Here is an 11,811-nt window from a genome sequence, read left to right as displayed (position 1 = left end):
GAATCGAACCTGGGCTCGTAGGATTGACATTCTGTCGCGCTAACCACTCAGCTTCCGGGTGCGGACAACGCTTAGTCGAAAGTTACGTAATTAGTGAGTGAGTACTCCCTCACTTCAGTAACTACAGCAAAAATAAGTTGCAATGACCCTATCTACGGAGAGAATCCAGCATTAATCCGAAGAAATTTAGGGGATTGGGGACGAGACCTTAGTCCGACATTCCTTCCACGCTATTGCTGTATGATCGACTTCTAATGTTAAATTGTACGTACTGATGTATATGAAGGCAGAACAGCCAACACCAGCCTAAGGTAACGTGTGGTCCCTGCACTGTCCAGAATATGTTCTGAAATACCGCTTTGGAAGATCAGCTGTACTGCATCGTATTCAGTTTCGTTTGCTTAATATTTTGAACCTCTTTGCTTCAGGTTTTCTGTAGATGACAATGACGCAGTTTTGTGTTTTCTGAAGAGAATGTCAATTATGTGTAGTTGTGATAAATACACTCCTGGAAATGGAAAAAAGAACACATTGACACCGGTGTGTCAGACCCACCATACTTGCTCCGGACACTGCGAGAGGGCTGTGAAACGTCCCCTTAGAACAACTTGACATATGAAATGTCCACTTAGAATAATTGTACAAGACTGTGCTTAACCTGACACACAATGTTTTTAGCGCAACGCAATCTGACTATCAAAAATCCCTGCAAAAGAATGGCCCTGACAAACATTAAACTATACCTTTCACAAATCACTTACCTCACAAAAATCTTGGTTGCTCGAACTACTGCAATACAGCGAGCGCCTCTACTGCCAGCTAAATAAAAGATTCAAACTACTGAAGGTACTAACTACTGATAGGGATAGTTAGCAAATGAAAGATATTAATAGAGAACAAACAATGTATTTACCTTAATAGACATCAATAGTCATAATATATACAGCAGCTCATGACATCAATTTTTACAAATTTCAAACTCCGCCATCTCTGTCCTCACATCCACCACTGCTGGCGGCTCACCTCCAACTGCCCAGCGCTACGCGCTGTTCGCATCCAGCTATAGCAGTTCATGACAACAATGGCAGACAACAATGCAAACTAGCCACATACTGCACACAGCACAGCCAGTGATTTTCATACAGAGAGCGCTACGTAACGTTGCCAATAAGAAAACATAAACATCAAACTTACATAAAGAAAACATAAACAGCCTACTTACATAGCCCCCATGCTCCCCACAAAAAATTTTACAAATGTTTTTGGCCAGTGGCCAATAATGATTTGATAAAATTTTTCATAATTACACTAACAAAGATATCCAATGCACACACTTATTGATACAATGTTGGTCAAAAGCTAAAATTTTTTTCACAGTCAATAAAGACAGTCCAGATTGTTCATCATAATAGTAATTACAGTTTTTGTTTTTCACAATGTCTCATTAGTAAAAGAAATTGCACATAGAAGTAGTGGATTTCCATGCAGTCTTGAAGAAGTAGTGTTGTCCTTCCAACGGAAAGACAGTGCTGACTCTTGAAATGCTGACAGGTAATGGGCCACAATGGAGCAAACCCACAGCAGAGTCATTCGAAGTTCTGACGAATATTGGTAGGTAGGTCATCACTGAGCAGACCCACTGCAGTCCTGGTAGAGAGTATTGTATTGGTGGGCCACCAGAGGTGCAGACCCACAGTAGTCCTTGTAGAGATAATTGTATTGGTGGGCCATCAAAGATGCAGACCCACTGTAGTCCTTGTAGAAAGTGTGGACAGGCCCACTGTAGTCCTGGTAGAGATTGTGGTATTGGTGGGCCACCAGAGGTGTAGACCCACTGTAGTCCTTGTAGAGACGGCCAGCAGCCATCTGTTGTGACTGTGCGGGTGCACAATCACCAGTGAAGAGTCTTGCAGTTAATATAACAAGTCCATAACCACCACTTGTGCACTCACAAAGTTTTTGGAATTGTCCTTAGAACCAGCAATGCTGTTATCCAGTCCCTTGCTGAATTATTAACACACGTGCAAACACGATCAGTCCCTACTTCTCACATATTGTCCATATACTATGACCAACAGAAATGTGTGCAGTGAGATGGAACTTACAAGTTACTTAATTTGATCAACTGCTGTCAATTACAATTTTATAACATAAGAATACAATGACAAAGGTACAAAATACATAATTAAAAACATAACAATACAGATAACATTTGTAGTACAGGCTTTACAAAAGAATAGAAATAAACATATATATCAGTGTTACAGGAATGATGACATGAGTACAAAAATAAAAGATCAGAATCACTTTTGAAACGTCAACTTCACACATGAGCATTAAAACAACACAGAATAAATAATGTCTAAGCATCTTTACAAAGAAAATAACAGAGTATTAGAAAAATTCTACAACATAGCTCTCATCAGCACATACTACACATCAACACATAAAGACAGGAAAAAGACAAATACACAAGGGTACACAAACATATAGAGGGATGACACAAAAGGAAAGGACAGGGTTTGTTTTACTGCAGTATTTTGCATGGAGATCTCCCTTCCTTCATCATTATTCCCAAAAGTCCTATTTATACCTCCTTCCTGTATTCTATTCATATTTCTTTCAAACTAATTATTTCTGATTGTACAATACCCATTGGGGCCCAAATCTTTTTCATATAACTTCGCAATGCATTCTTTACCTATTCTCCATAGTCAGTTTCTTATATAGTCTACCCCCTCTTAAGCTAACTTAAATCTACTGAGCTCAGATATATATACCAAGGGACGAGGCAATGCAGCATCACAACAAATCAACACAAACAGAAATGACAAAAAATGCAAATTGGCAAAGCTAGCAGCATAAATTAGCAAAGCAAGTGCAATATTACAACTAATATAAGGCAATGCAGGAAACAAGAAAAACTAGCTTAGAAGAGTAACACAAAGTCCAATTCAGTAACACTATGCCTGGCAAACAGCAGCAACTTATACCTAAACATGACATAGCTCAAGCAGAAAAAATATTACAGTAAAAACAACAATGCAGACAAGGGAAATGCATATTCACATCTTAATGTCTATGTAATTAAAGTGGTCATCTTAATGTCTATGTAATTAAAGTGGTGCACCATAACAACTTATTGTAAAAAAAATATTACCATGTACTTGAAAAGAAAATTTTGTTTTACTGTTGCTAGTTCCTTCTTATTGTTCTTTCCTTTCCAAGTGCTCCTTTTTAAAGAATGTGGATCATAAAGTAATTAATTAATAAATCTGTTGACAGAAAGAGTTCACATTAGCAAATGCATTTCATTTTATAAGAGCAATGCTGCAACACAGCTGGAAACCAGACATCAAATGAAATAAGCAACTACGAAAAGCAAAGCATAAAAATATCATTCAATAGTCATGTGACATTTCATAAGTCAGTAGCTCTCAACTCTCGTACAAAGACACTTGTCATAATCAGGTGTGCAGATGTAAAAATATTTCTTGTCAATTCATAAGCATTTCAGTAATTAGCACAAAGTGCGAGTAATCATATGTTTTTAAGTAACGAGGGTGTCGCATTAGCGGTGAAAGGCACACCTTAATGGCTTGTTCTCCAGGTGTTTGACACAGCTGTGTGCCCACAACGCATTACAAAAATCATATGTTTTCAAGTAATGAGCGTGTCGCATTAGCGATGCCCTCTACAAAGGAATGTCATAAACAGGGGTATAGGCCTCTCTTTGTCCTTCTCTTCCACCTGTGCCTCTGGCACACCCTAATGGCTTTCTTTTCTACCTGAGTGTCTGAAAAGGCTTGTTCTCCAGGTGTCTGACACACCTGGGTGCCCACGTCACATTATGTGCAGGTGGTCACTTAACTTTCTTACGGAAATATTTACGACAGTAGTTTCCGCTACAGTGACAGTCTCATATAAAAACATTTCACAGGTCAAGAATTTTATTGACATAAACATACCTCAACAGCATAATACACATCGTCGTCGTAAAAATAACATCATAACACCTCAGTCAAATGTCAAAAACGTCGTAGCTTCCTCCAATGATTTCAAAACCTAAAGAAAATTCTCTGCTCATTTCAGTAGTGTCATCTACCTCAAACGTACTTTAAAAATTATGATCTCATACCAAAATACATCATTCAAAGCTCTCATAGTATCACAATGGTACCAAAAAAATATGAACAGTGCACAAAGTACAGACAAAGTACAATTTCTTAAGTGTGAAGTAATCCAACTCTGTAATGGCGTAAACATGTGTCACTGACGTAGTAAAAGGATGTTTGTTTCTCTGTTAAATGATCAGATAGGTGTGTAATTTATGTGTTAGAGAAATATGGTACCGATGTGTAAAGTTGTATAAGCAAATACCATATTAGCTAGGGCTCCTTGTGCATGCCAAACACATGGTACACAAAGTAGGCGTGTACCCCCCTGAGGTTTATTGTAATTGTATCCTCAGGTATTATAGCTTACAGCAATGGAATGAAATGTATCACGAAAAACTTTCTTTGTAATTCAAAAATCTCTAAAAATAAATGTTTTAAGTACAAAATTAATCACTCAAATACATGTCCTGTAGCGCTGAATGTGCGTCTTGCTGTAAGATAATCTCTGGGAAGTGTCGTAGTTATTGTCCTCCGAAAGCTAAGTTCTGCAGAAGTCAATGTACTTACCTCATGATAAACAAAGTGAAATGCTTTGCGTATAGATAACTTAGTTATTACGCTTATTGCCGCGATGAAGGAATTATTGTGCTGTAAAGTATTGTTGTGCTACGGAAAAGGCTGTCTCATTGTAGCTATACCACAAAAGTTACTACTAAAACATGTCTCACTTTATAGAAGAATTCAGAAAAAACTGTGCAGATATAAAACAGATACACCGCAAAAACAACACTGTAAATTGTCACGAATTAGCAGCGTCGTGATAAAATCGTGTAGCTGTCACATAAACTAACCACTGTGTCATCTGGCATTTCACAGAAAGCACCTCAAATCCAGAATCCACTCTCAAGCAAACCAAAATGTTGCATGAAAATCTCATTAGCAGTGCTGGTATAATGTTATTTTTCTCGGAGCCAGCCGGCGCACGTGTATGCCTGCGGTGCGAGTCATTGCCTGTCTCTTTGTTGGCGCGCGTCGTTATTGGGATTTGGAGACCTAACTTCTACAAATTCATCGTGACGAGAGTGCTCTGCTCTGTTTAAATCTCGCCAGTTCTGATGCAATTCAGGTCTGTCGTTACGATCATATCGTCTGTCGTCATGTCGGTAGTTTCCATAGTTTCTTTCTTGTCGGTCACATGGTGGAGAATTTCTCCTTGAATCGTAACTACGCGCTGGACCGTTCCGTCTAAAGTTATTCTGTCTCCCTTGATAATAATTATTTTGGTTCCCATATTGTCTGTTTCTCTGATTGTCTCTGTGATAGTCATTACTGCGGAGAGGTGATCTTTCCCTGTAATTATTACTCCTCTGCCAACGGTTGTCATACGGGTGGTGTCGATTTTGGTCACGATTTGTGTGGTGAGAATAGCCTTGTCGCGTCCAGTTATCGTTTCTGTCGTCACGGAATTGTGACAGATGTGACCTGTAATTGTTGTACTCCTGTTTTCGCGTTCCGCGATTGTCAGTGTCAATTTCCAGTTCTTGTAACAGTCCCTGAAAAGCTTCAATGTCGTCTTTGCAACGTCCTGCTAAAATAATATGTCGTAAATGTTCAGGCAGTTTGATTAAACAAATGCGGATGAGTTCTGAGGGGCTGTATGGGTTTGACAGGTACTGATTCTTGTGCAACATGTCTTCAAAATATTTCACAAGACTGGAAAATTCAGATTGTTCGAAGTGTTTCATCATCATGATGCTATGTTTTACTCGGTCCTGTGTGGCTTGAGACCAATATGCTGAAAGGAAGGCATGATAAAAATCTCCTTCACTGTGACAATCGTGAATGACCGATCGCATTCTTACAGCTGGTTCATTCTCCAAGTAGCCACACATAAATTCTAATCTGTGTTCTAATGACCAGTTGGGAGGAAAACAATGAGAGAATTGATGGAGCCACGCTTGTGGATGAATGTCGTTGGCAGAATTCTTGAATGTTTTGAATTTACGTGTAGTAATGAACAGCTTATAGTCAAAGTCATCATGTCGGCGAGTCACATATCGCTCATTGTTACGTCGTGTCGGCGGTTCCATCTCAAAATTCGGTGCACCTTGCCAATTCCTTTCATAATTACCGAAATGCCCTGTGTTATTATTTTGTGGCTTTTCCGTATTTATATGTCCCTCTTCCCTTATTGGGGCGCGAGTGTCCTCTGAAATACGTAATTCTTGTATTACCTGTGTCAGCTGATCTTGTACTTCCCGCATTTCTCTTTTGTATTGCGTATTAATTTGATTCTGATTTTGTTTGAATTTTCTTATTTGTTCATACTCTTCTGTGTCAGTGAAGGCTACGGGTCTTGTGTCATTCAGATCATCATCTACCTTTGTAGATAAGTTAGTGACCTGATCCGAAAGTTCAGCTACTTTCTCCGATAGTGAACACATTTCCTCAGTGTGTTTTTCTGAACCAAGTTTCAGAGTGTCCATTTGTGTTGAAATCGAATCTACTGTGTTCTTTAAGTTGTCCTGAGTTTTTGCCAGTTGCGTAACCGAATCGGTAGATGCAACTGAGTCAATTTTAGCCCACAAGGTCTCATGATTTTCATGAACAATGGTTTGCAGCTCTTTTATGGCTGCTTCGTGATTCTGTAATGCATTTTCATGCCGCGAAAAAATAGGATGAAAATGCTCACAAATTTGTGTTTTTACGTCATTACAGACTTTTTGACATTTCGATTCAATGTTATGTAATTCAGTAGTTAAATCTTCACGTGTTTGTTCAAGTGTGGTGTCTAACTTCCGAAGATTTTGTTCCATTGTGTCTAACTTTTGCTGTGTTTGTCTCTGGTGTTGTTCCATTGTGTCTAACTTTTGAAGATTTTGTTCCACTGTGTCTAACTTTTGAAGATTTTGTTCCACTGTGTCTAACTTTTTAAGATTTTGTTCCATTGTGTCTAACTTTTGAAGATTTTGTCCCATCTGTCTCTGATTTTGTTCCATTTGTTGCATTAATTGCAATAATAATGTATTAGTGTCTGGAATCTGTTTCTCTATGCCTTTTGACAGTGCGTTTTCACCGGCCGCATTCACATTTTGACAAGCAGAAAATGTGTCTTGACTCATTTGAGAAAACGGTGAGGACGCAAAACCTGAATCTACAGTATTTGCAAAATTGTGTCCTATCATTTCGGATTCCTGAGGCGAGCTGTTGCCGACCGATCGATCGATAATGCTTCCCTGTTCACTACCTGTTTGACTGTCTACGCCATTGTTTGACGCCCGCTCCATTTCCCTATGCACAGTTACCAAATTACTACTTTGAACATTAGTTAACTCATTACACAGTGGCGCTACCACATTGCTTCCGTCTTCACTGTCGTTTCTCAGTTTACTTTGGAGCCGAGTGTTACGTTTTTCACACGCCATTATTGTGACAATATTTCACACGATAACACAGAAAAGCACAATTTGAATAGCAAAAATAAGAGAACACATTAACATAGCACTGAAAATAATATGTAGTTAATTACAAGCGCAGCTGCGAAATACTTGTTGCAAATCTACATGCATGCCACAACTGTTTTACATTACAACAATGAAAGACTGCAACTACAAAGGAGATTCTCTCTACAATTACGCGCTAGCAATAAACAAAAGCTACACTAAATACACAAACTACAAGAAAAAATCAGAAGATTCCAGTGAGGTATCCTAGGCTAAGGGTCGACATATGAAACGTCCCCTTTGAACAATTATACATGTGAAACGTCCACTTAGAACAACTGTACATATGAAATGTCCACTTAGAATAATTGTACAAGACTGTGCTTAACCTGACACACAATGTTTTTAGCGCAAAGCAATCTGACTATCAAAAATCCCTGCAAAAGAATGGCCCTGACAAACATTAAACTATACCTTTCACAAATCACTTACCTCACAAAAATCTTGGTTGCTCGAACTACTGCAATACAGCGAGCGCCACTACTGCCAGCTAAATAAAAGATTCAAACTACTGAAGGTACTAACTACTGATAGGGATAGTTAGCAAATGAAAGATATTAATAGAGAACAAACAATGTATTTACCTTAATAGACATCAATAGTCATAATATATACAGCAGCTCATGACATCAATTTTTACAAATTTCAAACTCCGCCATCTCTGTCCTCACATCCACCACTGCTGGCGGCTCACCTCCAACTGCCCAGCGCTACGCGCTGTTCGCATCCAGCTATAGCAGTTCATGACAACAATGGCAGACAACAATGCAAACTAGCCACATACTGCACACAACACAGCCAGTGATTTTCATACAGAGAGCGCTACGTAACGTTGCCAATAAGAAAACATAAACATCAAACTTACATAAAGAAAACATAAACAGCCTACTTACAGCTGTACAAGCAATGATCACACGCACGGCACAGCGGTGTTGGCCGTCGAATGGCGCTAGCTGCGCAGCATTTGTGCACCGCCGCCGTCAGTGTCAGCCAGTTTGCCGTGGCATACGGAGCTCCATCGCAGTCTTTAACACTGGTAGCATGCCGCGACAGCGTGGACGTGAACCGTATGTGCAGTTGACGGACTTTGAGCGAGGGCGTATAGTGGGCATGCGGGAGGCCGGGTGGACGTACCGCCGAATTGCTCAACACGTGGGGCGTGAGGTCTCCACAGTACATCGATGTTGTCGCCAGTGGTCGGCGGAAGGTGCACGTGCCCGTCGACCTGGGACCGGACCGCAGCGACGCACGGATGCACGCCAAGACCGTAGGATCCTACGCAGTGCCGTAGGGGACCGCACCGCCACTTCCCAGCAAATTAGGGACACTGTTGCTCCTGGGGTATCGGCGAGGACCATTCGCAACCGTCTCCATGAAGCTGGGCTACGGTCCCGCACACCGTTAGGCCGTCTTCCGCTCACGCCCCAACATCGTGCAGCCCGCCTCCAGTGGTGTCGCGACAGGCGTGAATGGAGGGACGAATGGAGACGTGTCGTCTTCAGCGATGAGAGTCGCTTCTGCCTTGGTGCCAATGATGGTCGTATGCGTGTTTGGCGCCGTGCAGGTGAGCGCCACAATCAGGACTGCATACGACCGAGGCACACAGGGCCAACACCCGGCTTCATGGTGTGGGGAGCGATCTCCTACACTGGCCGTACACCACTGGTGATCGTCGAGGGGACACTGAATAGTGCACGGTACATCCAAACCGTCATCGAACCCATCGTTCTACCATTCCTAGACCGGCAAGGGAACTTGCTGTTCCAGCAGGACAATGCACGTCCGCATGTATCCCGTGCCACCCAACGTGCTCTAGAAGGTGTAAGTCAACTACCCTGGCCAGCAAGATCTCCGGATCTGTCCCCCATTGAGCATGTTTGGGACTGGATGAAGCGTCGTCTCACGCGGTCTGCACGTCCAGCATGAACGCTGGTCCAACTGAGGCGCCAGGTGGAAATGGCATGGCAAGCCGTTCCACAGGACTACATCCAGCATCTCTACGATCGTCTCCATGGGAGAATAGCAGCCTGCATTGCTGCGAAAGGTGGATATACACTGTACTAGTGCCGACATTGTGCATGCTCTATTGCCTGTGTCTATGTGCCTGTGGTTCTGTCAGTGTGATCATGTGATGTATCTGACCCCAGGAATGTGTCAATAAAGTTTCCCCTTCCTGGGACAATGAATTCACGGTGTTCTTATTTCAATTTCCAGGAGTTTACTTTATGTAGAACAAGTATCATATATTCTTTAGTCTGCCCTTTCCCAGAACATTCTTCTTCTTCTTCTTCCGAGTCACTGAAATATCCATCGGACATCTCTTACAGTTTTGTCACATATTTCGATGTCTTCGTATGTGACGGGGGAAGGACAATCAGAGGAAGTCAGCAAAAGGTCACAGTTTCCTCGTCATTACTCTGTGAAATTCCTTGCTTGTGGTACAGTCCGTGTCGGAATTAAATGTGATGCAGATTCACCGTTAAAAATCAGTGCTGGATTAAATATGCACAACAGATTGAATTAACGTTTTAGAAATTTTCGGCCCTAGCAGTGAGACTTAATGCGGGGTGTTCATAATTCTTTTATGCAAAAATATTGATTTTCGTAGAGCATTCGATAACATATTTAATCAAAGTCACGATATGTGTCTCTGATTATATTTCCAAAGTTTATATGGGCAAAATACGAGAAAGCCGTGGCATGAAATAGTCTGACGTGCAATTTTTGTTGTTGTGGTGTTCAGTCCTGAGACTGGTTTGATGCAGCTCTCCATGCTACTCTATCCTGTGCAAGCTTCTTCATCTCCCAGTACCTACTGCAACCTACATCCTCCTGAATCTGCTTAGTGTATTCATCTCTTGGTCTCCCTCTACGATTTTTAACCTCCACGCTGCCCTCCAGTACTAATTTGGTGATCCCTTTATGCCTCAGAACATGTCCTACCAACCGATCCCTCCTTCTAGTCAAGTTGTGCCACAAACTCCTCTTCTCCCCAATTCTATTCAATACCTCCTCATTAGTTGTGTGATCTACCCATCTAACCTTCAGCATTCTTCTGTAGCACCACATTTCGAAAGCTTCTATTCTCTTCTTGTCCAAACTATTTATCGTCTATGTTTCACTTCCATACATAGCTACACTCCACACAAATACTTTCAGAAACGACTTCCTGACACTTTATGCTAGATGTTAACAAATTTATCTTCCTCAGAAACACTTTCCTTGTCATTGCCAGTCTACATTTTATACCCTCCCTACTTCGACCATCATCAGTTATTTTGCTCCCCAAATAGCAAAACTCCTTTACTACTTTAAGTGTCACATTTAATTAAACCTTTAGAAAGAATGAAAGTCTGATAACATAATTAATGGTTGGCAAAGTTAACGATTGGGAGAGATCATCTTCCTTTCCTAATGAGTTTACCGCATCTGTCTAAGCAGCAATAACAGTAAACTCTATGCCCTGATAGAGAAGCTGAAGTTATTCACGCAACAGTGCCTGTACTGTCGAAAATGGTAAGGCTGAACCGTAAATGTTGCTGAATTCCTTAGTTCCACTTGTCCTAAACGTGCCAGTGCTGTGAGTAACCACACTCGTCGATGTAATGTGAGCAGGCCACTGATACGTGACTACCGGCAGCCATCAGATGCGCAACTGTAAGCACAAACATTGAACTCCACGAGTCTCTGCTGCCGTGGAGAGCTGCCTTCCAAGTCTGTCATTCCGTGCTCTACCCTCTCCCTCCCCCCCACTCACCCGTCGAAGTAATTCACGAAATGAGCAAGAGCCAAACGACAAGTCCCATCTTTTTTAGAAGTTAGAACGAAACCTCCCTGCGTTTCGGGCCAACAGAATTCCGTCACTCAATCCTCAAAATGTTACACTATCTCCGCCAATGGCGTATTTCTTTTGTTATTAAAAAATCTCCCTCGAGTCGCCAGTAAATTGTTAAATCCGATCAGCTGGCTTTCCACTCCGTTGTTCTCGAAAAAGTCGGATTGAAACGCTACGTCACACTGACAGCACACTACAGCCACCAAATATTACCGTCAGTGTAACTTACTTCTGTCAGCAAGTTCCGACGTTGCTTTTCGCTGTGGGGTGAGCGTCCTACGTCAACCACCGCATGCCAGAAACCACGTTGTCTTCTCGGTGGAGGGCTCTTGAAGTCTGTCGACAGAAGGTGTTT

Source organism: Schistocerca cancellata, chromosome 5 (assembly GCF_023864275.1).
Source record: "Schistocerca cancellata isolate TAMUIC-IGC-003103 chromosome 5, iqSchCanc2.1, whole genome shotgun sequence".
In the NCBI taxonomy this organism is placed as follows: domain Eukaryota; kingdom Metazoa; phylum Arthropoda; class Insecta; order Orthoptera; family Acrididae; genus Schistocerca; species Schistocerca cancellata.
The sequence above is the reverse complement of the archived record's forward strand: the minus strand, read 5'-3'. Positions refer to the sequence as shown.